The following is a 25057-nucleotide window of genomic DNA, read 5'->3' as shown; positions in this document are numbered from 1 at the left end:
TACTTGTGCATTCAGTGAGAGCCTGTCGCACTCGATGCGCTCAGATTGTCCTTGGTGGTACCAAGGGCATCCTATAGCAGCAAACAGCTCTCCACACTCCATGTAAGCGAATATGACTGCCGCGGAATCAGAACAAGAATGTTATTTTGGGGATGCAGCAATTAACCTGTGAATCCTGGGCTGCTGTAAACATAAGGAATTGCCTGTTTCTGGTTAATGGAGCTGTGCCTCTTCATTCAATTGGACACAGCATCCCTCTGGGATTTGGCATCCCTTGGAGGCCTAGTGTGAACAGTTGTGCTGTCATGTTAGCTTGCTTCTTGAGAGGGGGCAAGTGTGAAAAGGGAAGTGTCATTTACTGTAAAATGTAGCAGCTCCTATGGAAAGTGACAGTTAGAGAAAGTTATATCCTCAAATGCATGCTGTTGTCTTTAAAATAGCTGAAACACCTAAAATGCATAGGTCAGCACTAAAGAATACAAACTGGGCCCCTGTGTGCTGGCAAAAGACAAGCCTGTCTGCCTGAAAGATGCTTTAAAGGACAAACTGAAGTCTTGTCTCTTCCAGAGGTGTACATGTGCTTGTTGAGGGAACAAGAGCCTGTCTCTGGCTGGCTCAAGGTGGCGGATTCCGTGGAAGTCTCTTGGAGACGGGGTCTGTGCTCTTCTTCCCTCTCTGCGTTGCTGCTCCTTTTACCCATGACCACCTGTGTGTGCATCGGCTGAGATTGGGATGAAGATGGGGAAGCAGCAAAGCAGTTTGTGCTCCATCCCTGCTGGGCAGCCACGCATCCGGATGAACCAGTGACATGCTTCATTTATATTCCGGACCAAGGCTGGAGCCAGCACAGGAGCAGCGTGACTGCCTCACAAGTCAGATGGTAACTCACACACAAAGCGAGCTGGAGATTTAGGCTGGGCAGACTTGACAATATCCCCTTTCAAGGATTATCCCTTAAACTGTCCTAGTCGCACACTGCCTTTGGTGCCTGCTGGAGCCTTCGGTAAGCATGAACAGTATTTAAAAGAGAGGCTGGCTGGCTGCTGTGCTCCCTGCTCCGTGGGCTGTAAAACCGTATCCTGCTGGAGCTAGCCAGCTTCATTCTCTAACTGACCATAAGAAGTGTAGGGCTCTTAAATCCTGGCTCATGTTTTATCCGTGGCATTGGTGGAGCTGCCTGTTATCTCCAAGTGAGCCCAAAGCAAAGCTTTGCTAGTGCAGCTTAAGAGTGTTTGGGGGAGAGCAGACATTGCCGTGAAGTGGGAGCTGATGATGGGCAGTAATTCCTATTTAATAAAGCCATTGTAGAGCTGGAGAGGTCTAAGTTTATGACCCCAGTATTCTTTTTCTTTCTCAAAGGCAAGTACTGATTTGCCATTAAACTCGAGCATTATCAGCAAGGCAAATGCTTTCCCTGTCCAAAATTCCATGTGCACGTATTTAATTAAAAGGCACCAGGGTTAATGAAGCTTTGAGTGCAGAAAAGCCTCATTCCCTGAATTGAATTTTCTTTAATTGCTCCAGAGATTGCATTTGCCAGCTGTGGTTGTCCCTTAACATGTGAATCAAGGAACTGGAAAGGGACAATTTGAATTGTCTCCTTCAGCGCCAGCTTCTTCCTCTGCTATTGATTTTTCATCTCTGGTTGAAAGAGGATTAGATGCAAATGCTTCCTTAAGTCAGGGGTTTAGCTTTGTCGTGGAATTGGAGTTGCCAGTGCCTTGGACACTGGGAATAAGGTGATAAACAGGGAGTGTTTGTGCAGATCACATCACTCATCCCTAAGGTATTGTAGAAGATGAAGAGCAAATACGAGATTTATTCTTCTCCCACCCCAATAACTAAACCCCACTGCTCCTGAACGTGATGGCAGGTAACTGAATTGCATGCTACAGCCCAAATCAAACCAGCTTTTATTACTGTGCAAGAAAAAGGGCGTTGGGTGCTTTGGGGGTGGATTTCTTGCTTGTTTACGGGGATTTAGTGCCTAAGACCTCTGTGAGCGACAAGGTCATTTTGTGGTCCTCTTACGTTAATGGTTGTACAACCTCATAGTGCAGCATCTGCAGAAGGACAAGAATCTAAAACGCAGCAAATTTAAGTACCAGCAAAATGATCAGTGATGGAAACAGCCAGTGATGTTCCTGACTTCAGTACAATGAAAGCATACAACCCTCACTGGGTGCCACTGTATGTGGTGTGCTCCATCTCTGTGCCAGATGCATGGAATATTCCAAGGTATGTCTTTGTGTCCTGATGGCCTTGTTAGCAACTATAGCCTTGACTAGATGCAGAATAGAAAAGAAAGCTTCCAGCAGCAACAGAAGACATTGGGGGATTAATTTCATGCACATCTAACGTTGAAACAACAGGAGCAACAAGTGGTTTAGGGGGTTGACTTTTGGAGGTCTTAGCTGTCAGAAATCATTGGGAAAATAAGTAGTAGCATCCCCTTGGATGGATACTTGCCATAACCAGACAGTATTTTATACTGATAGATAAGCATCCCCTATGTGAGCAGATATCTGGGAGATGTCAGGCTTTTCATGTGAGAAGCTGGTGGCTGCTGTGGTGTGTATGACAGTGGCTGGAGTGATGGTTTTGGGTGAACAACCTGGAGAAGAGAAGGCTCAGGGGATACTTTATAAGTCTTCCAATACCTAAAAGGTGCCTAGAAGAAATCTAAACAGGGGCTTTTTCAAGGGCATGTAGTGATAGGACAAGGGGGAATGGCTTTAAGCTGAAAGGGCAGAGATTTAGGTTGAAGATAAGGCAGAAGTTCTTCTCTGTGAGGGTGCTGAGGCGCTGGCACAGGGTGCCTCGAGAAGCTTGTGGCTGCCCCATCCCTGGCAGTGTTCAAGGCCAGGTTGGAGCAGTCTGGTCCAGTGGAAGGGGTCCCTGCCTGTGGCAGGGGTTGGAACCAAATGAGCTTTAAGGTCCCTTCCAACCCAAACCAGTCTGGGGTTCTATGAGAACACACTGATTCTATGATCTTCAGCTGGAGTCAGCACAAATACCCCTCTCAAGCTTGATTTCTGGCCTGAAGGAAAGCACCTTCTCTGCTACTACACAGCACCTCCCCTGCACCTTGATTTAAGCAACCTCTGCCCCATCGAGTAACTAATGCCTGGGTTGTCATGCTGGGGGGCAGGAGGTCCAGGGCCTGGCCTGTGGGCGCGGGGAGCAGAGGTGATGCTTTAAGTGGTCTTCATGCTGCTACCAGCGTAAACAGAGCAGATGTTTCCCCGAGCCGGGGGAGCATTAATGGAATGTGTCGGCCCCGGCTGATGTGAAACATGGCTGCGAGTTTTGGGGATGAGGTCAGTGGTACTGAAAGCTGATGGGAGTTGAATGTCGAGTCTCTGCTTCTCCGAGCCGAGGGGTCAACCGAGAGAGCCGCGGCTAATGGAAACACAAGTACACTTGTCATAAATCAGTGCCAAAACAGCGCGCAGGCATCGTACTGCTGCATCCCGCAGCGATGTTTCTGTAACCACCTATTAGCTCTTCAGTGGCTGCTTTCCTCACTGGGTGCTCTTAGGTTTGAGTTTAGAAGGGACAAATTGAGGCTGAAAATGGAGGGTTTGGGAAAAGCTTTACATGCTGGGAAAGCCCCGCCTGCTTCACCGCCTTCCCCCCCGCTGTTTGGGGGTCCTGTGGTTACCGCATCCCTGTTTGGGGGCCCCGTGGTTACCGCATCCCTGTTTGGGGAATGGCAATAGGGCAGTTAGGATCTTGTTTTAAACAGGTCGTCCTCCTGGTGAATGGAGATGGATCGTGTTGCTGGCACGAGGTTGCTAGGAAGTCCTGAGGCATCCAGGAGGCAAAGCAGGCTCGGCACTGCTCGGAGATCATATGGGGGCTTTAAAAACAAACAGATCTTGTACAAAGTAAAGAGCAGCATTTTGTAGACAATGAAAAGTCCATTTGCTCTCCAGACCAACCGCCATATTCCCCCTGAAGCTGGACCCTGTAACATACCATTTGCCAACAAGACGAGATGGTTGTGTTTGCTCAGTGATTTATCCCCTGTGAGGCTAATCTGAAAGAATGCTTTATTGCTCTATTTATTTTCTCAAAAGAAGCTGCTTTGACCTCATTTTTTGTGTTGGGAGTGTGTGTGCCTTTAAGCTACATCTCCGGGCCCAGTTGGAACTGGGGTCTGCCTTCTGCTTAAAACACAATATCCGTGGGCTGTTAGTGGCAGAGATGCCATTCAGAAGCCAAAAGGTGAGCATCTCTCCCCAAGGCTTTTTGTGTCTTGAAAAGCCTCACCACGATACCCAGCCTCATCCCCCAACAAAGCCAGTCTGCAGCTAGAAGGGGTTTGGGTATTTTTTCCCCTTTCTGGGTCCTCCTTAAGAGGGAGAGGTTAAAGCAAAACAGATGCTCTTGGATGGTGTCTCTGCTCTGCTAAGAGGCCTTGGCTCCTGGTACACAAAGCAAGGATGCTACCTCCTATTGCAAGTGGATGGCAGGCTTGATGAAAGAAACAATCTGAAAGAGCCAGATGATCCCCAGAGTGAGGCAGGAGAGGAGTATCGATGGTGTACTTGCATTACTTCCATCCTGAAGTTTGTGTGTGCAATTATCCATGTAAGTAAAACCTGAAAGTGGCTCTTAGGGCATGTTCTCCCCAAACAAGGGAAAGGATTGCAGCTATCGGAGCGGCCTGTGAGGAGAGGGATGGAGTGCTCAGGTAGCTGGAAGCCGTGCCAGTTTGTGTGTTTGCTGGTTGCTTCTTACTATATTTAGTTTCTTGTGGCCTCCCAGAATGCAGGCATTGAACCTTTCTAGATATGGAGATAGGCACATCACCAACCAGCTCTGAACAACAGCTTGCCAACTACTCAGCTTTCTAGCTGTTGTTTTCAGCCTTAGTCCTTGCCCTTCCCATGCTAGCGAAGGATAGCCAGATGAGGTTATGTGCACGAGAGCTGGGTCTGTAGCTGTTCTGTCTGCAGGTGAAAGCTGGGGTACCTTTAAATAACCAAACACTCGGAAAAGCAGATTTTATCCTGTGGCTTTAACCCTTTGAGGTGTATTTCAGATGTGCAGGGTGAAGAACAGGCGCTTTGCAGGAGTCATTGGGTAACTCTTCCAGTTTTGTACCGTGAACCAGCACACAGATACTTTCAGACACCAATTCCTTTCACTGAGATCCCCGTCTTGACAAATTCTGACCTACCCCTGTCATGAAATGAAGCATTTTGTGTTTCCTGGACCTTTACTCTGGTTGCAGCTGTTGTACAAGCTATACATTTCTAGCTGTATGTCAGAAAACCATGACTTCAGGCCACTGGGATTCTTGTGGGTGGGTGAAAGTGATAGCAGATTAATGAGTTTTACTGCAGCATCTCCATCTGCCAGACTAAACCATGGTCTGCACAGGAGACTTAACACAGCTGGTTTGAGCTGCTCCCCTAAAAGCAGAGCACCCTTTACCCAGTCAAAGCTGACCCCTGCTCTAAAGCCGCAAGCACTGCTCTTTCAAAAGCCAGTGCCTTAGTTATAATTAGATCTACTTTCCGTTTCCTGATCCAAGCACTGTGGTGAACTCAAAGATTGCCAATGAGGACAAGTGATGACCACGTGGAGGAATGCAGGTGATTCCCTATGAACTACGTACAAGTCCTGAGTACTCATCAGATGTGGCTCCGGTTTCTTGTCTGAAATGTATTGCTGTGACACTTGCAGTTGGTTTCCTCACGCTTTACCTCCATAAATAGATGAATTTAAATGGGTAGTATATAATGAGTTGTCTCTGTCCCAACCGAACCAGAGGAAAATGACTGGCAAGTGATAGCTGTGGCCTGGCCACATGTGTAAAACTGTGTGCTCTCAAATAACACTTGGCTTAAATCTCTGCCTCTGCAAGGGGTAGCCTTAAAGTCCAGCTGTGAGCAGAGGCAGGGTGAGGAATGGATGACCCGAGCAGGCAAAAGCTGCTGTGCGTGAGCTGTAGCTGTTAGCTTCTCTGTTCCCTCCTGTGAGCTCTGAAAGTTAAATGGGAATGAAGTAGCTGCTGAATGAGACACGTTATCCTTCGCTTGCGTCCCTTTACTTGGTGAGTTGCCATGGCTGAGACATCGATCAGTTGTTGCTTTGCAATAGAGGATTATTCTTCAGGGTTTTTTCAGCAGAAGTGGGTATCTGTCATCTCCAGCACCCAGAATGTGTCTGATAGTGTGTGGGTACCTGCACGTGCACACTCCCCTGCTGCTCCTCTATGCTCTTGCTCTCTGTTTTTTCATTGCCTGCAAGACTGGATGAACAGCCCCAACCCTGAGAAGCCCAAAGGCACTGGGGAGTTGGAGGGTGTGGGGGAAAGGCTCATTTGGCTATGTAAAACTGAAAGGGATTTACTCAATACATTGGGTGGACTGTAATGTATTGAATTGTGCAACTGCACAGCTGTACTGAAGCAAACCGAGGCCCTCTGACTTGTCTCCCATGTGGATTTGTTACAACTGCTTGTCAGGAATACGCAAAACTCCTGCGATGTGTTTGTGTGTGTTACTCGAGGTTGCTTTCTGCTCAGTGTGCTCTCTACTTGGTGTACCAGTGGGCCTTCCTACTGCTTTCTGCGGGCTTGATGACAGATGCTGTCCTGGCACTTTGGACTGGCTAGTTCCTCCGAAGTACCTCCCATCACCATGGAGAAGGGAAAGCAAGCAGTGCAGTTACCAGGAAAGCTGCTGTAGTCCTTGGAGCCCTTGCATGCTGGGGCATGTAGAGCCAGACAAAGAGCCTATTTTCTTTCTATTGCGACGTTAGTGACACCAAGTGTTTTGTTCTGGTTCTTAGTCAAGAATGGCAGGAAGGTAGAAGATCCTTAGAAAGAGTTAAGGAGTCTTCTCTGCAGTGTAAAGGTCTGCCTTACGGTAAGATGTTAATGCTAACTCCTAAGGAAAAATGTTATGGGGTCACTTGGTGAGTCTGTAAGTGCACACCTTAGAGTCGTATGCAACACCTTAAACGTTAATGGGTAATAATAAGATTGCCTTTAAAGTCTAAAGGGCAAAGCTGGTTGAAAACCAGTACTTTGAGTCAGCTTGGAGCCCTTGGATCAGGTTGGATGGAAAAGGAGGGAGAGATTTTAAACCTAGTTGTGAATGGAATTTTTCCTATAAGGAATAGATACTTTTAGGACTCCCTACTCTTTAATGGTTGCTTTTGGCTTCATTCTGGGATGAAGTCTATTGCTTTACCATCAGTACAATCTGTGGCCCCACCATTTCAAGCTGTGATTCAGCTAGGTTGTCCAGACTAAGCGAGACTAGGTGTGAACAGACAGGGCTGGCCAACAGCCAAGGAGCCAAAGAACTGTGAGCAGTAGTAGCCTGGATTCAATAGGTAATGCTCTCCCAGGGATTGTGTGGTGTATTAATTAGCAGTACAGGGAGAGACAGCCTTGGACCATGTGGGATTCAAAGGCCACAGTACAAACTCAAAGAGGAGGAATTATAGAGAGCTATTAGATGAAGTATTGCTGGTAGTGCAGAAAGTCCCTGGCCCACGGAGAGCAGCGTGCAGGAGTGGCATTCCTGCCCTGTCCATAAGGTACTTCCTACCTGGCTTCTGTCTTCCTGTGCTGGAAACAGCATAGGTCGAGATGGACTTCTAGTGATGCCACACTGGGTTGTACTGGTTATGCTGGTGGAGAAAACTAGCACCGTGTTGATACTGAGGAGTAAGAGATCTGTATGGAAAGGGCTGTTGGTAATCCCTGCATCTAAAACTCCACTTTTGGCCTGGACTCTGCAAAACAGCCTTCACTTTGGCACAGGGGCTTGTTATGTGGTGGCTGTTCCAGGCTAAAAGTGGTCATTTTTGTATGTGTGTACTGAGAGAGAGGTTGTGCTACTACTACTGAACCAATGCATGTGGATGTTGCCATGTGGGAAGGTCCTCTGGGTTCTTCCTGTTAGTGACTCTCCACTTAGCATTGAATACAGATGTTTATGCATATACTTAGAAAGGGCTGCTCTGGAAATAAACTCATTGCAGCACTCCACCTCCCAATTCATGTTTAAAACTCTTTATTCTCTCATAGTAACCTCCCAAGTGAATTAGCACAGGTCACCAAGGCATCCGCTTCAGTAAAATACAGTGAGACTGTTACTGTCATCTCCTGAAACAGTCCAGCACCCACCCCGTTGCTTATCAAGCCGCAGTCATAGCTGTGTCAGAGCAAGATTAACAGAAAATCCAGACAGGTATTTATGGTTCCCTTTAAGGTACGTATCAATCTGAGAACATGAAGCAGGGTTTCAAAGGAGAGCTTTGAAACCTTGCTCACGTGGGTTAGAGGGGTTGGAAATGGATGGTCTTTAAGGACACTTCCAACCCCCACCATTCTATGACACAGGGGCTGAGCAGCCTTGTGTGTAGCATCGCCCAGATGAGGATGGGGAGAGAAGCAGCTGCAGCTCACAAAGGGAAAAAGGGGGATAAGGACCAGTGTCTCAGTTGCCCTGGGTGCTGTAGCAGCATCATACAGCAACTCGGTAATGAGAGAAAGGAGAAGAAACAAAGGCAAAGCAGAGGAGGAGCAGCTTGAGGCTGGAGGAGACAGCTGTACAGCAAGGTGGCATCTAGTGACTGTCTGAGGAAGCAGCAGTTGGGAGGTGATAGTTTTAATCATGGTGAGGGCTGGTTCCTTTTTCTCTGTGGGGCTGTGCAGGTTTCTGGAGTCTGGGGAGTGACAAGAGGGCTAATGAGGTACAGACCAGGCTCTGCTCTAGCTAATGGTGAGGATGCTTCCATAGTTCTCTGTGCTCATCAGAAGGTCTAAGCTAAGACTTTAATAGCAGGATGTCAGCACTGACCCAGGACCATGCGCTGGAGGAGCATGAGTGGGTGAGGAGCTTGGTGGGTGCTGCAGTTCAGCTAAAGTCAGGCAGAGATCAGTTTCCAAGGTGGAGAGCTGGAAAAGGAGGACACTTCCTGGCTGCAGCTCTGAACCCTGGGAGATACCTGTAATGTTGTTAGTGTGCTGCAGTCAAAGAATGCTTTGTGCCTGGCAAGGCTGTGGTAATCGCCAATGCTTTTAAGTATTGCTCCCTCTTTCCCAGAGGGAAAAACCATATTCTGTGTAGTTTGTGTGGGTTTGGGGGGGGTTTTATTCCTGATCAGCTGCAGAGCTGAGACACCAGAGGGAGCAAGTGAGCCTGAAATAGCTGCTTCCAAGCAAAAGCATCAGCGAATAATCACAGCCGTTGCAAGAGGTAAATTAAAACCATCTCCAGCCTGGGAAACATGCACAGCTCAGCATCTTTCCTCCATAAATATTTCCCTGCTGCTAAATCTCTGTAACCCCTTCGGAGCCCAGCAGCTGTGCTCTTCCCTGCTGTTACTGAGCTGCCTCCCCACCATCTGCTGGGCAGATCCTGACCTGTGATGCTGAGCCCTGGGGTCTGTCGGACCTCACCGGCCTGGAGAGGTCGAGAAAGGGTTGGTGTGAAACCAGACTGGCCTTTGTGCATGGCACTGGGCAGCTTGACATCCCTGTGGAGCGGCTGTTAGTACTGGAGCAGTGGATTTAGTGACTTCTTTAGCACCCCTCATGCATTTCTATTGCTAAAGCAGCACGTTAGCTTCAGGTGAGGTTGGCCTCACTGTCTTCTGTCCCCTCCTTTAAGCATGGGGGTTGTCCACTCTTTGCACTCACCAGGAGCAGTCAAGTAGCTGGAAACGTGGGATTTTAACATTTCTTAGAACCCCAGACTGGTTTGGGTTGGAAGGGACCTTAAAGCTCATCCAGCTCCAAGCAGGAACACCTTCCACTAGAGCAGCTTGCTCCAAGCCCCTGTGTCCAACCTGGCCTTGAACACTGCCAGGGATGGGGCAGCCACAGCATCTCTGGCTACCTTGTGCCAGCGACTCAGCACCTCAGTCCCATGCAGATGATGTTCTTTTCCACCCTCGGTGGCATTGCAGCCTTGATACATAGAGATGCTATGAGGTGTGTGTATGTGGGATTTGGCTCCGAGGAAGCTGAGAGCAAGCTGCCATAAGAGGGCTCCAGAGCCCTGTTCTTGAGTTGAGCTCTTTTGTGGACTAATCTTCCTCTTTTTCTTTACCAGCATGTCCAAGCTGCCTTAGCAAAACCCTCTTACACCTGCTCTTAGTAGTTCTTTTCTGTCTTGTATTGTTCAGACTGGTTATGAACCCAGCCTCTTCATTTTAACCAGTGTAGCTGTATGTACTACAAGCATCCCTTGTACCAGTAAAGCTTACATCTTGTTTGAATAGAGATATTTGGTGTTGTCAGACTCCTTCCCTTCTCCTGCTGCAACTCTACCCTCATAGCAGGAGCTGTGTTTGTACAGAGAGAAGGCCTGAGACTACTTTGAGAGCTTGCTGATCATCTGTATGCAGTGTGCTGTGTGCCTGTCTGGTGATGAACACAACGAGACTCAGGGATGAGGTCTGGGGCAGGGGAGGGAGTTGTGTTGCCATGACAATACAAATTGCAATGGATGACTCTTCAGATAAAAGCATCATGTTTTCCAAGGGAGAGGAAAAAAGGCAGTGTAAAATAATAGCAGTTGAAATATGGGGTGAATTCTAGCTTCAGGAAGATGCAGCTTGCTAGAAAGACATGGGGCTGTAGGTGCTGATTCAGGAGATGTTCTTCCCCTTGGGGTGCTGAGGGAGCATTAAGATCATCATGCAGGAGCCAGGCGTCCTGTGAGTAAGTGTCCAGCAAGTTTTCCATGCAAATATTTGCACTTGCAGTAATGAGTTCCAGTAATAGCTGAGTGCTGACTCGCACCGTGGGAGATGCTGGGCGAGCAGGGACTGTGCACTGACTGATAGCGCAACCAGGGAGGATACAGCTGCCAGTCTGGAACAGCCAGGCACGGTGCAGATGGCTAACTATTTATACTATTGTTGTGCCTAGAGCAGATTCCTCTGTGTTACCACTGTCTGCGGGAAAGTAAATGTCCCCTGGAAGCCAGAAGCAGTAAGGATGTATTTAGAGAAGAGACAGTGAAGTCCAGTAGACCTCATCCTGCTCTAGGGGCTTTTTAGGAGTCTCCTTGATGATCCTGTTTAGGTAGAACATTCTAATCCTGTTGTGAATCCACATTGGAGTCCAGTTTTGTTTTCAAGCATGGCCAGTGTAAGATCTGCCTCTACTTTGACCTGGCACCAAGCTGTGCTCTCATCCCTCTTTAACATAGACTCCACAGACCACAGCAAAATGGACTTTTCTTACTGTTATTCTCCCAAGGAGAAACTAAACTTATCCGGTTGCTTGTCATTCAAGATGTGTGATGATTGCACTGGTGTCGCAGCCTGTTGTGTCTTGTTGAGCACAAATAGACATTCCAAGGAAGGATGGCATCATTAGATGCAATCCGGTGATTCTTGTGACTGTTTAAAAATAACAGGACTTTTTAAGGATGAGTTATTTTTAGCAGCCTCCTGTCGAAAAGAACCGTGAGGTTTTGCATCAGGAAACAGTGAAATGAGGTATTATACCTGCTTTTCTCTGAGTCTGATATGTACTGAGGGTCTTGCTTCATATAAAGATGGCTGTTGGAAGTTGTTGGGGCAGCTCACAGCCCTTTGGCTTCTGTGCAAAGGGACATCAGCATCAGGTTTAGCAATGGGACCCAAAACCAGCCACACACTTAGTGAAGATCTGATTTAAGAAGAACATGGTTCAGAGAGTAGACCCAAGGAAACCTTGCAGCCTGAAGCCATGTGATGTCCATCTGATCAGTGTTTAATTTGGGTGGTTTATTGTGTCTTGGGGAGGGCAACTTTGCTTGTCCTGTCATGAGACTTTCCTGTGAGACAGGGTGTTTTCCAGCCTTGGTCTGGAAAGCTGCTTTTCCAAGGAAGAGGGTCCAGATTGGTGCCCAAAGCCAGAAGGTGCCGGTGTTGTGGGGTTTCTGTTCTAGTATATCCTCTCTGCACTCCTGGGAAGTCAGTTCATGGTGTTCATATATTAAAGGGGAAGAGGGTTGCAGGTCTCAATAGCTGCTCACTCTGGGTGCTAGGCAGTATCTAACCTCTCACACCAAACCATTTCACAAAGGTTCTCGGTGGTAGCGTGTGTATTGCCAAAGGTGAAGCTTATGCGCCTGAAAAAGGCTGAACAAAACTCAAGATAAAACCTGGAAGTGGTCTTGGGAGCTCTACTGGTAGAACTTTTGCTGGAGAACAATTGGAGCCATCTGGGAGATGCCTGAAGTGAAGCAGCTTGTCCTGAGGTCTGGTGTGGGGCAGAGCAATATCCCCTTCGATATAAAGGGGAAGGACACAGATCCTTCAGTGTTGTCTGGAAGTGTTCTAGTTGAGAGGCTGGTGCTGGGGGGCATGCACTCGTCATGCATGTGGCAACCACAGCAAGGAAGAAGCTTAGAGATGTAGTGAATACAAAGAGGTGATTCTTTGATGTTCTCTAAAATGCCTTTATAACATAAAGCTCCAACTGTGTGGTTCCCTCAGTAACAGCAACCTCCCCCCAAAACTGCAATAGATGATGTCTTGGGATCTTAACATGCACTGGAAGCATGATGCTTTTTCTCCCCCAGTGCCACTGTGCAGACATCATCTCCCTTAAGACGAACCGAAGCCTGGGTTCGTTTTTACTCCTGGAGGCACAATCAGTCCCGTGGGTTCCACCCGATGCTGCTGCATTGTTCTGTGTGATTCTGAAAGTGAAACAAAACTGAAACTGTCCTGTCAGCTTTCGTTGCTGAGGTATCTGAAGTGCAAGGAGTAGAGTGCTGATGGCAACCAGTGCAGGATCAGTGCAGGGTCATTTGGCTTTCATCTTGGTGTAAGTGGGTTTAAATACATTAAATGTTTAATGGTGTAAAGGTAACAGAATACTTTCTCATTTAAGAAGAAGGGGAAGAGACATAGAAGCAAAGTTACTGTTCCTGAATGAAATCACTCCTCGCTGCTCTTATTTATGGGTCGAGCATATCTGTGTTGAAGCTCAGGAATGCAGAATAATATCTGATGGAAGACACGTAGGGAGGGGTTTGGTAAGCAACCATAAACATGCCATAGCTAAAAGGCCAAGTGCATTCCTGATTTAAATGAAATTCCTGGCTTGTTAAGCATCTTTTTTTCAGCAGATGCATAAGTAGGTGGTGTGGAAAGGAGCATTTTGGGGCACCTGGTAAAACAGTGCATCTGCAGAGCCCTCGCTGAGGCATCCTGGTCTATGTCCAAGAGCCTATGAACGCTTCCCAACTCTGCCTGTTTGCTCCCATCCCTTTTTGCTCCCTTCCCTTTTGTCTTCCTTTGAAAAGGACACATCAGCACTCTTCCACTGTTCGGTGTCACATCCCATGTGCATCCCTGATGGAAGAGGGAAAAAAACCCTTTAATCCTTATGGGGGGGGGAGCGGCGGCAGCCTCTGGTGCTTCCGGAGTTTTAAGGAAGTTGCTGAAGTTCCTCCTTGGTGACTCCCGTCGGCACAAATGTGACAGATGGGTCTTTTCCTTTTATGGCCAATAGTGCTGGTTTCCCTTTGCAATCAAATCCTGGGTCAGAAGTGGAAGTGAGAAGTCAGGCAGGAGGAAGGCGCTGGTTTTACCCGCTCGCACTGGGTGAGGATGTGATTTGTGACGCAGTAAATTCTAGGCTAAAATAAGCCAAGTTTCAACATCCACCCAGAGGTGCTGGGTTTGTTTGCTTGGGGGGTGCCTTAGGTTTGTTGCTTGAGTCACAGTTCCTGATTGCAGCCTTTCCTTAATTTCATGGGGAGTTTATCTAGTCCAAACACAAGGTGGTTTTGAGATAGTCTGATTGGGTCTAGACAATTCTGATTGAATCTGCATAAGCACAGGACAATACCCACTTCTTTTTGACAATCACCTTCAGTCCTTTAAACCAAGTGAAATGTCTTGGCCTCTTATGGTTTTCTTCTGGACCCTAAACAGCCATTTCCTACAGCAGTTAATGTAGCCTTGGTGCCTAACACTTGGCACTGGCCTCTCTCATTAGCTGAGAGCAGGTAATGTCCCTCTGGGTGGTAATTGCTGCTAGTGTTGGTAAGCCAAAAGCAGTTTTGTCAGCCAGTAATGTCGGTTACAAATCATCCGTGGATGCAAATGGTTCAATGAATTTGAACCTTAAAAGTCTTTTTCCAATAAAGTGAATCTACTGTTTCTTGCTACAAAGTGCTTCATATCCTGTTTCACGACATTAATGCAAATGGCTTACTTGGCAATCGGTTAAACTGCTCATTTTTAAGTGGTAGAGCTCATGTTTCTTCCCTGCAGAACCTGTTGGCTGACACTTTAGTTCTTATTCAGCACTTGTGCTCTGAAATGAGGAGGAAAAAGAGAGTAACTGGTTAGGAGAGTCTGTCATGATGTCCTCGGGACTGGCCATGAGCATCCTTCACTTCCAGAGCTGCTGACTGAAACAAAATGGTTCCTTTATGGGCTGGAAAAGGCCATAAGCTGAACAGCTATTCCTACCCTGATCCAGCTGGTTGTAATTACCTTACTTGCACTTTTGAACAACTGAATCTGGCATTTGAAGCAAGAGTGGATGTGGGCTCACTGAAACCATATCAATGTTACCTATCTTGTGTTTCATTCCAGCCACCCCTCACTAGGTCACCATTTCCAGTTGTGGGTGTATGGTTGAAGCTTCTCTTTTAGGGAAAGGTGTTCTGAAGACTCCATCCTTGTTGGTTGAGGTGTTCTGAAGACTCCATCCCTTGGTGGTTGACTGCAGTGGTGTTTGCTGACACAGAAGGCCTCTTCCCCAGGGTTTTACCAACTGGTCAGCAGCAGCTAACCATTTCCTCACGTGTTGGGGAAGCGCTTTGGAAGTGGTTTTCAGTAGCATCCGCATATTCTTCAGCTCTGTTTTAATGATGATAATGTGTTTGGAGCACAGTTTTGAGTTCTTTCCTTCCTCTCCTTGTCTTTCCAATAGAGATCCCATGAAAATGAGCACAGGACCTGTAAGCTGCACTGGGGGAATGGCCAAAGCCAGGCCTGTTCCTAAAATCCTTCCCATGTGCTGCCAAAACTGTTGATTTAATCTCTGAGTATCCCATATTCTGCGTGTCTGTGGTTCTGAGGGTATTGTACTTAATCCTGTCGGAGGAATTACATGGACAGGGTACCTTAATAATCCACCCTTTTGATAAGGTAACCCCCAGAGCACCACTCTTGATCCTTACCTAAGTTCAACCAAACCAAAGCACTCTGTACTTGCAGTTCTCATCATTCTTTTCCTGTATGGATGTAGAAGGAGGGAGATGGTCTGTGTGCAGTAAAGGTGTCCGGTGGTCACTTATCTTGCACTAGAAGCAGTGTTCCTTGATGGCCTGGGTTGGTATGACGGCTTTCCTTCCCCTGGGCCAGCCAGAAGATAAAACTGAGCTAACATCAGTGATATAATGTGAAGTGTTCCAGTTTGGTTTGCTGTTGTGGTTGGGTCGTGGCAGAAATGAACTGGAGCTACTTGGGAATGACTTGCTGGGTCTCAGATGGATCCCTGGGGTGGGGGTGGCTCTATTGAAGCAAGGGCAGAAGAGAGGAACCGGTCTTTCTCATCAGAGTTTGTAAGTGTGCCAGAAAGAGAACTGCTTGCCTTGGCATTTCACAACACCGAGGGTTGCAGCGCACTCTTCCCATCTCACTTCTATTGTGTCACGTTGGGACCTCAAAGTTTCAGGATCCAGGGAGTTTTCAGTCTCGTTTTCCCTGCCTCTTGCCCGGTCCCATGTGATTGTGCAGAACTGAGCCTGTTGTTTGATTATCAGCTTTTGTTTCAGAGCCGGTGCGGGTAGAGAGGCCCCCCATGGATGTGCTAACTCAGTTTAGCTTCGGTGTCTGCAGATCTGAGACGGTTTTCCTCTTATTTCAAAGTGTTTTCGAGCTCCGCATTTTTCTGTAACTACTAAAGGAAAGGTGAATTGAAAGGGATTATATGACTTAGAGGAAAATCAAATTACAGATTAAACAAGTCTTCTAATTAAAAGGCAAACATGTCCTGAGTTACCCTTGTTTGGCAGGATATTGCACTGTTCTTAACCTGCCCGTCGTCCCTCAGGAGTTAAGGTCAAGATTAGGCTGGTCTGGGGGTAAGGAAGCACTTTGCACCATGGCTTTGGATCTCTGTATCCCCTCAGCCACGCTCCTTGTCCAGGCTGGAAGGTTTGTGCTGTTATTGCAAAGCCTCAAGGATAGTGTGGTCCTGCCTGCAAAATACCCCTGTTCATTCACATGGTGGTGGTGACCTTCAAGGGTGGCAAGGGCTGGAGCTGGTGTTTTCCCCCACTGCAAGGTGTGCTTTGGGTAAGAATCCCTTTGGATCACTGCAACCCGTGCCTCATGGTTTCAGACATCGCTTGTCTTGCTGCATCGCCTTCCTAGTATCCCCCTGCCCTCTGCAGCCCTGGGCAGACATGTTGCATGTACCGAAGCTGTGGAGCCAAACAGCCTTAGCAGGGCCTGAAACAAATACCTCCGCATTGCAGTTCTCAGGCTTCATTGCCACCTCTGCACCAAACAGAACCCCAGGCCTGAGCTGGTGGGTGATTTAAATACAGGAGGAGATGGAAACATCACTTGGGGGCTGTGAAAGAGGAATCAGTGAGTTGCTGGAATGTCTTTTTCATAGAATCATGGAATCACAGAATGGTTTTAGTTGGATGGGACCTTAAAGCTCATCCAGCTCCAACCCCTGCCACGGGCAGGGACACCTTCCACTAGAGCAGGTTGCTCCAAGCCCCATCAGCCTGGCCTTGAGCACTGCCAGGGATGGGGCAGCCACAGCTTCTCTGGGCACCCTGTGCCAGCGCCTCAGCACCCTCACAGGGAAGAGCTTTTTTCTTAGATCCAACCTAAATCTCTGCTCCTTCAGTTTAAAGCCATTATTATTTTTAGAGCTTTGCTTTAGTTCGGTGCATGCTCATTTGCTTTCTATCTATTGCTGTTGTTTATCCTTTTGAACAGGTATCTGAATAGCTTTAGTGGTGCATCCAGTGCACGCCTACACTGAAACTTCAGGTGTGTGAGCTCCCATCACACTGCACTTCTCAGTGGTTTTGGGGTTTTAGCATTTCGCGCATTGCTCTTTCTTGTTGGGAGGTTTCAGCAGGCTGCTGGTCCTGGCCATCAGCGCTGGTTTTACCACTGGCTTATTTTAGTACAGCAAATGAGCTGCAGCTGACTGTCACATTGGTGAGTTTGGGAGGTGGAGGTTACCAGTGCAGAGGGCTGCACTGCCCTCAGCTGCAGGAAATGCTATAGCTATAAATACTCTTGTTACAGGGCTGGACTCTGGCTCTTAAACCATGCAGCTCAGTTCAGGGGCTGCACAGAGATCTCATGGGGAGCAGCAGGTAAGAGGTAACTGTACCACACAGGCATTAAACCAGTAACTGCTAAGATTTCAGGAAGGCCACATATCACTTTGCTTTCATTTTTCTGTATCATTTCTTTATCCTTTCTTTACCCAACATCTTTTGTTTTACTATGGCCAGTTTAAAGCTAGGAGCACCCTACTTTGGGGGGTTCTCCCCCTTTCGGTTTAATTTCCCTGGCAAAGCAAGCTGTACTCTCCCAGTTTGTGAGGGTGTATCTGTACCTAGAACAAAGCTATTCACCAGCATAGCTGCTGTGCTTAGATAGCATTTCTCATCCCTTGCTGGTGTTATGATGACCTGCAGTGCTAATTTCTGCTGTAGGTAGCGAGTACGGTTTCAAAGGCTCTAAAATTGGAAATGAAGTGTGTTAATGCTGCTAAATTACCCTCCAAATTGCCATATTGCAGAGGCTCATTGAAAGTGGTTGTAGGTATGTTATATAAATGTGGGTCTCCACGCAGCTCTTGGCAAAGCAGAGGATATCTGTAAGAGTTCCTCATGCCATCCTTTTGTAATACAGTAAGATCTGGGAGACAGCAGGGGGAGAGAGAACCACGAGTAACATAGGCCTGATGGCACTGAGGAGGCTTCCTCCAGTGCCTGCCACCCTGGGTAGGGCTTTGTAGCTGGGTTGGGGTGATTTGTTTGTCATGTGGTGGTCTAAGAGGGAAGCTTCACAATTAACTTCAGTGATTGTTCCTCCTCTCAGTCTTACAATGCCTTGTTAGCACGTACCTCTGCAAAGGAGATACCTTGCTTTTGTTAATGCCTTAACACTCATGTGGTTGGATGCAACCCTTTGCCCTTCCCAAGTTATCCTTTAAGAATCAGGCTCCTTGTCTTGAAACCTACATCTCTTCCTCTCCTAAGGTCTCTTTTGCTTCTCCCAGTTCCACAATTACTACTCCTGTTATTTAGCCCTGCTAGATTTCATCACTTAGAGTTCCAGCATCCCTTTTTGAGTGAGATTGTAGGATTAAATGGATAACCTTGGATCTCCTCTGCTGAATGGGGTAAGGCAATCTGCACTGGGGGGAGAGGCAGGAGGGTCAGCTGCTGAGTGCTTTGAACTAATCTGCTAGTATTCAGTTATTTACATTGGCTGTGAAGGCACAGAGCTGCTGTCTGCAATCAGTCCAATAGAGCTGAAAACTGTGGTTAACAACTACAGATAGGTTTTCAGTAGCATGGACCGAGCTCTATTTAAGTTTCTGCCCTGGAAAGGAGCAATATGGCCTCAGGTATATAGATTTAGGCATCTTCAGTGTGTCTGGATGTAACCTGCCTTTATAAAGGGACCAAGAGGTGGTTTCCTTTACGTGCACTGCAGGATGGGGGATGACCACTTCTGGATAGGTCAGAAAGGCATTTCACCCTGGCCATATCCAGACTTGCTGGAGAGATGCTGTGTGTGGTTTCAGTCCTGTCGAGGCAGGGGACTAGCTTCTGATAAATGCCATTTTAGGGGACAAAACCTATTCTTATGAGAAACACTTGTTCCTCAGCTTAAGGGAGGGATCTTGATGTGGTGAATGTGTGATGCAAATACTCCAGTTGCTTCTTTATGCAGCCAACCTGCAGCTTGTGATATGTTCCTCACCCTTCTGGAGCTTGAGAGGAAGTAGCTTTGAAACAGAAATACTTTGAAAACATCCCAGGTAATGGGAAAAAAAAAAAACCCAAACTTTAAAGTTCTGTACAAATTCAAATTAAATCGTGCTCCTTCGCACTGTTTCTCTTACTCCAATGACACTGCAGTACATGAGCATGAGCTCAGTGAGCAATTTCATGTGCCTGGTGTGGTTTCCACCTCTGAGCAGCCCTAGGGTGATATTGATGCTGAGCAGCACTTGTGTGAAGCTGCAGGTACTTTTGCTCTATGAGTCTCTAACCACTGTGCCCAACCAGCAGCTGATCTGGCCTTTTAAAGTCAAGCTCTGGGGAGGGGAAAAGCTTGCTCTGGGTTGATGTGTGTGTTTCAGGAACTGCCAGGTTGTAGATAGTGCTACTGACCTAGGCAAGCATGGGGTGCAAGTTACCACGTGTTTCTGGTTCTGAGATGCTAATGCAGATGACCCAGACCTCTGTGGAACTGGCCTGCCAGCGTGTTCCTGGAAGCAAAAGAGCATCTTGAAGGTGGGGAAGGGAGTAAAGCGTGCTTGATTTAATAAGGGCATGCGAAACAGGAAGCATTGGTTGAAGTCATCTTTTCAGGGGTTTAATATAGGGCCATAAAAGCTTTAACCACCCCTCAGCTGTAGGATACAAACGCATGTTTTTCTCATCCAGCTTTTCACTATCACTCATAGTTCTCTACGTTTACGCCCTGGCACGTTCTTACAGCCTCATCCAAGGCTTCTCCCTTTGCTTTATGTCTTCCTGCAGCCTCTCCCCTCCCAGAATAAATCTTGGTCTCCTCCTTTCTGTCCCAGGGCCAGGAGCTGCGCTGTGGCCAGCAGCCGCTGAGCGGCAGCCCTGCCCAGGAGCATCCCATCCGGGGATCCAGCACAGCTCCGGGGGGAGCACCAAACCCCCATGGCTCCAAGGGATGTCCTCCCACCACCCATCCAAGGCACAGTGTTTGGTTTTCCATGATGTATTGGTTTCCGTGTGCTTGGAGTTGGTATCTGCTGCCTGTCTCACCCGTTGCATGCAGCGATGCTGGTGGCTCTGGGACCAGAGAGCTGCTGCAGCAGGTCCTGCTGGAAGGAGCTCTCTGTACCGGGTGTACTGGAGTCCCTTTTCCCTGCATGGATGTTTGTACATCTCTAAAGAGGGGTCTTGCATCAAAATGAATTGTCTTGGGCTGGATTATAGCCTCTTTATCCCTGCATAATGTATAGGAAATCCCAGAAGCAGCCCTGAAGGGGTTTGCCCATGAGAGCTTATCCGTGCTTAAAGGTTGTATTCATTCAGCTACTTCTGCATCCATTTTTAGTGAAGGTCAGTGCAGCTTTAGGGACAGTGGAGGCTCTGTAGGGAGGAAAGCTGTATGGTTCTTTGTTTTCCCATTAACTTGGCTGCTTGGGAATTGCAACCCTTTAATTAAACCAGAGCAGTATGGACTGGCCCTGAGGTGCTATTCTAAGACCGTTGCGTTCACATCTGCTTTTGGGTAAAACTTGGCCTGTTTGAGGTTAGCTTGCGCTATTGTGTGCCTAAAAGCAGGAAGAAGCAGAGAATCAATCACAGGGGCTCCGTCCCCAGCCAGCATCGGAGGGATATGCAGTGTGTTTTACCTTCCCCTCACTCCTAGCAGGGAGCACAGCAGCAAACCCTGGGCGTGCAATCGACAGAGACCGCTGGAGTGTGCATCCCCCTTCCTGGGGGATGCAGGGAGCTGCACGGCACAAGGATTTCATTAACCAGCATATGGAGAGCTAAGGCAGGCGCTGGGCTCCGCTCAGAGCCACCGCTGAGAGCTGGAGGGCGGTGACGACAGCCTGAGCCGCTGCCTGTTGTTGTTTAAGTTGAGCTTCCCCACCACCACCACCGCCTGCCTTTGCATTTTGCTCAGTCAGTAAAGGGCTGAGTGCGAGCTCCGACAGACATGCTGTGGGCAGGCGGGCTGTGATCCGTGTGCATCATCTGATGGGTTTGTCCGTGTGGTGTTTCTTTGGGTTGAAAGCAGGAAAACTGGCCTACAAGGAAGCAGGAGAGGAGCTTTTTACGTGGCACATAGTGAAAGGACAAGGGGTGATGGCTTTAAATTGACAAAGGGTTGATTTAGATTGGATAGTAGGAAGCTCGTCCCTGTGAGGGTGCTGAGGCGCTGGCACAGGGTGTCCAGAGAAGCTGTGGCTGCCCCATCCCTGGCAGTGCTCAAGGCCAGGTTGGACACAGGGGCTTGGAGCAAGCTGCTCCAGTGGAAGGGGTCCCTGCCCGTGGCACGGGTTGGAACTGGATGAGCTTTAAGGTCCCTTCCAACCCAAACCAGTCTGGGATTCTATGATGTACATTGCTGGCAGTGTGTACAACAGCCAAAAGGACATGAAGACTGGCAGGGAGCAGTTGATAACTTATGTTTTGGGTTTGGTTTGGTTTCCCCTCCTTGACGTATGGGCTGGACCTTGGAGAGTTGTTTAGCAGATAGCAGAGTGAAAGATGTTTAGGCTGTGTTCTAAAACCTGTAGCATCCATTGCAGATACAGTAGGTTCACATAAAACATTCCCTTCTGCCTTCCCGAGGTGTTGGGACAATGAACAAGGATGTTTAAGGATTGTGCTGCCCTTGCTAAAAGCAAACTGGCCACCCTTAGCCAGGCTGGCCCTGAGCACAGAAAGCTGCGTATCCGCACTGCTGACCCTGGGAACAAAGGATCCTCCTGAACCCAAACATGTTTGTGTTAATCCCGGCTGCTTCCTGGCGGGCAGCGAGAGGAAACGGAGCCACTACCTCTAACAGATGTACAGTGAGGAGATTGCAGTGTGCGATTAAACACCCTCTCCATCACATCCTCCTCTCTGCTGTCCCAGCACGGCGCATTAATGGACTGTCCCAGGCTGCCTGCCAAGCTCGGGCAGATGTAACGGGCAGCAGATACTTCATCTCCTGCATCCGTGCCTGGTTTGGAGCCCTTTGCTGATGCCAAGGCTCTTGTGCAAGCACACCATCCCTTGCACCAAAAGTATGAGCTGCATTAGCTGTACCTGCCTGTGAGGTTGGGGAAAGGCAGGAGAAACACGGAATTCCCACCACCCAGACATGGTGAATTTAGCTGGAAAGCTGTTAAAACTAAACCGTGCTTTCCCCAGTCACTAGGCCAGGGTTTGCTAATGGACAAGGGGCAGGGGGCTTGTTTTGGTGTATTGACTTGTTTTGTGGCCGCTACACTCGGAATAGATGATTTCAGGGCTCATTTCCTCTTTGTGTTGGTTTAAGGCACTGCCTTATATTGGAGTAGCCAGTCCTAATGCCATGTGCTGCTCTTACAATGCAAATAATCTAAGCTGCTTGCAAGCACTCAGCTGTCCTTGCTGTGTGTTTGGGTTAATGAATATGGTAATGGCACAGTGCGTTTCTTTATCAAATGAAAAGCTGTTTCTGAAACAAAAGAAGCCCTTTGGAAATTGTGGAGATCACAGTGGTCACATGTGAGATGTGCAAAACCCTCACCAGGCGAAGTGGGGTGGATTTGACTGGGAGTGAGAATTAAAGTCACTTTTCTGTTCTTGGAGGAGAGCTGTGACCTTGGTTATAGTGCTGAAGCCTTTGATCCATGGGCTTCCTCCCTGCTTTTGTGTGAAGGGGTCCAGCACAGGTTCCTGTAAGTGCCAACAATGTGCCATTGTCTTGGGTAGAACAAGGGGAGAAGTGGCATTTTGTTCTGCTAATGGCACATGCATGGTCCATTCCTCTGCTCTGGAGAGGATGTGGCTCTGTCAAAGGCAGCACCAAGTGATGCTCGGAGTTAGGAAGCAATGGGGACATCTCCATGGGGTGCATTGGAACAGGCAGAGCTGCCTGTTGGCTTTGCGGCTCCTCGTGGCCAACATATCTTGGAAAGGATCCCAGGAATGTGCACAGCTGCCGTGGCACTTGCTGTGCAGGAGTCGCAGTAACGAGGAGAACCGGATACCTGCTATCTCACACCATCCCGTCGCGTCTGGGAATCTGCATTGCCGTGCTTCTTCCCTTTCTCTTTGCCTGCACTGAAATCCCTTTTCCTGAGCGCAGGAGACAACTGTTTGGCAACTGACAGCAGCCTTAGCTCAAGGGAGAGCATTGTGCTTAATGCTGCAGAGTGCAAAGCAAGGGTGGTGGCAGTAGCAAAAGGCAAAGGGAATGGCTTGGTACGAAAGACTTAAGTGGCACCATCTGCTTCCAAAGGGCATCGTTTCTAGGTCAGCAACGAAGGAGGCTCCTGGAGTTCAGTAATTGGGAATAGTAGGCTCCTGGCTGGAATGTGTGCCAACCCTTCTGGCAAAAAGCTGTTCTGCCTTTGTTGGCTGGCATGTGAACGTGGGTCTGTGTAGCAGGGCTCCAAAGACTGAGTTTAACCCTTGATGGATGTAAAGCTTACCCAAAGCCTTACAGCACTTCTGATCTTGGAATGGCATGTGGCCAGGTGTTGAGAGTGAGAGGGGAAGGTGGGTCCTCATTGAGGTACATGAGCAGCTCCAGGTCTGATCCTTCCGTGCTGATAACAGCCAGATGTGACCTGCCAACAGCACACACAAAATGGTGCCTGTTTTAACAGCTTTAGCAGGAAAAGGCAGGGTATGATGTATGATTTATGAGGATCAATAGGACCACAGTGTTTACTGCCCTTTAAAGCTAGTGCCGGCCTGCCAAAGGGTGTGTGATCCCAAAATCCTCAGCTGAGCTTTCGGGACACAGTCACACACTTGGCTCTCGTCTCACTATAGCCTTTACCCTGCAGTCTGCAGACGTGTCCAGTTTACCAGCCAGGATGAGGAGCCTTTAATTCTGTAATGAAAGCACGAGCTCTTACACATCTCCCAGCGAGCACAGCTACAAACAAGGCAGCATTGTGCACCATCTCCTAGGGGTGGCTTCCTTGGAAGCTTTGGTCTTCATCCTGTTTGTCCAATTTGTGATCAAAAGAGTGTTGCTGCCTACGTGTGTCTTTAAGCAGTTACTTCTATCTCATACAAGCGCCCAATTTCTTCGTTAAAATGAACTGAAGGTCATGCAATCGAGTAAGATCTGTGTCTGCAAACATTGGCTCTCAGTACTAGTGTGAGCAGAGCTCTTTTGGGACCTTCTTTGGTGTGGAAGGGAAGAAGATGCTCCACAACCAGATGGGTTTTCCTGCCAAGGGGGAGAAAGTTGGATTGAAAAGCCCGAGCCCCAGCCATCCTGGAGATGAAACAGTTGGATTATGAACCGTATACTTTCTTCCAAGTTTGATCTGGATGTTTTTTAATCTTCCTCAAATTAAAAGGGGAAAAAAAAAATCTCTTGTTTGACCCAAAACAAAATGATGTTTTCTTTGGCCAACCAACTTGAACAAACCAACTTCTCCCCAGTGTTAGGCCAAGTCCCCTTGCCAATAGTGCCTCCCCAGCCCTCCTGTTCCGCACAGCTTTACCAGTCCTGGATTAGAGCCTTGTTGCTAAAGAGTTTACAAGAACAGGGGAATTCAGTCCCTTGCTGTAAGCTTAGTTCAGCAATTCTGGTTAAACTTGTAAATATTTGTTCATATTGCACCTCTGTTTATGGACATTTGTCCACATCCTGCCTTTTAAAGCTGTTTACTTCTGTAAAGTGCTTTATTTTGGGGGGGTTTACAAAGCATGATATGGGTACTTTGCTGGTGTGCATGGCAAAGCAGAGGTTTTGATGCAGCTGTAAGGTTTCCATTGCCTGCTCAACTAAAGCTCTTTAAATGAAGGTGAAGGATTTTGGTCAGGAAACAATGAATTTAATGTCCCTTAGCACCATGTTTTCATCTTTGCAGTCTCCTTTTGGAAGCAGCTGGTGAAATTGGTAGCAATTCCATGAGTTTCAGGTGAACTGAATGGACTTATTTTGTACCTATGTGTTTGTGCCTAGGAAAAGCCCTTGGCTCCCGTTGTTTGATGGACTTATTCTGGTCCCTGATGGAGAGCAGACCTCTATAGCAAACTGTCAGCCCCATCCTTCACTGATACCCTGTAGCTTGGTGGGGGAAAAGAGTGGAATTTTTCCCAGTTCCTAATGCTGTTAATGGTGTGCTGGGTCT

General features: G+C 47.9%; 1 protein-coding gene across 4 annotated transcripts in view; it reads left to right on the top strand.

The window, feature by feature from the left end:
• Positions 1-25057, top strand: part of RNF216 (ring finger protein 216) — an 81664-nt gene that overhangs the window by 41608 nt on the left and 14999 nt on the right. The gene's annotated exons all lie outside the window — the stretch shown is intronic.

Source organism: Lathamus discolor, chromosome 6, assembly GCF_037157495.1.
Source record: "Lathamus discolor isolate bLatDis1 chromosome 6, bLatDis1.hap1, whole genome shotgun sequence".
NCBI lineage: Eukaryota > Metazoa > Chordata > Aves > Psittaciformes > Psittacidae > Lathamus > Lathamus discolor.
Note: the sequence above shows the minus strand (reverse complement) of the source record. Positions and strands in the feature narration are given on the sequence as shown.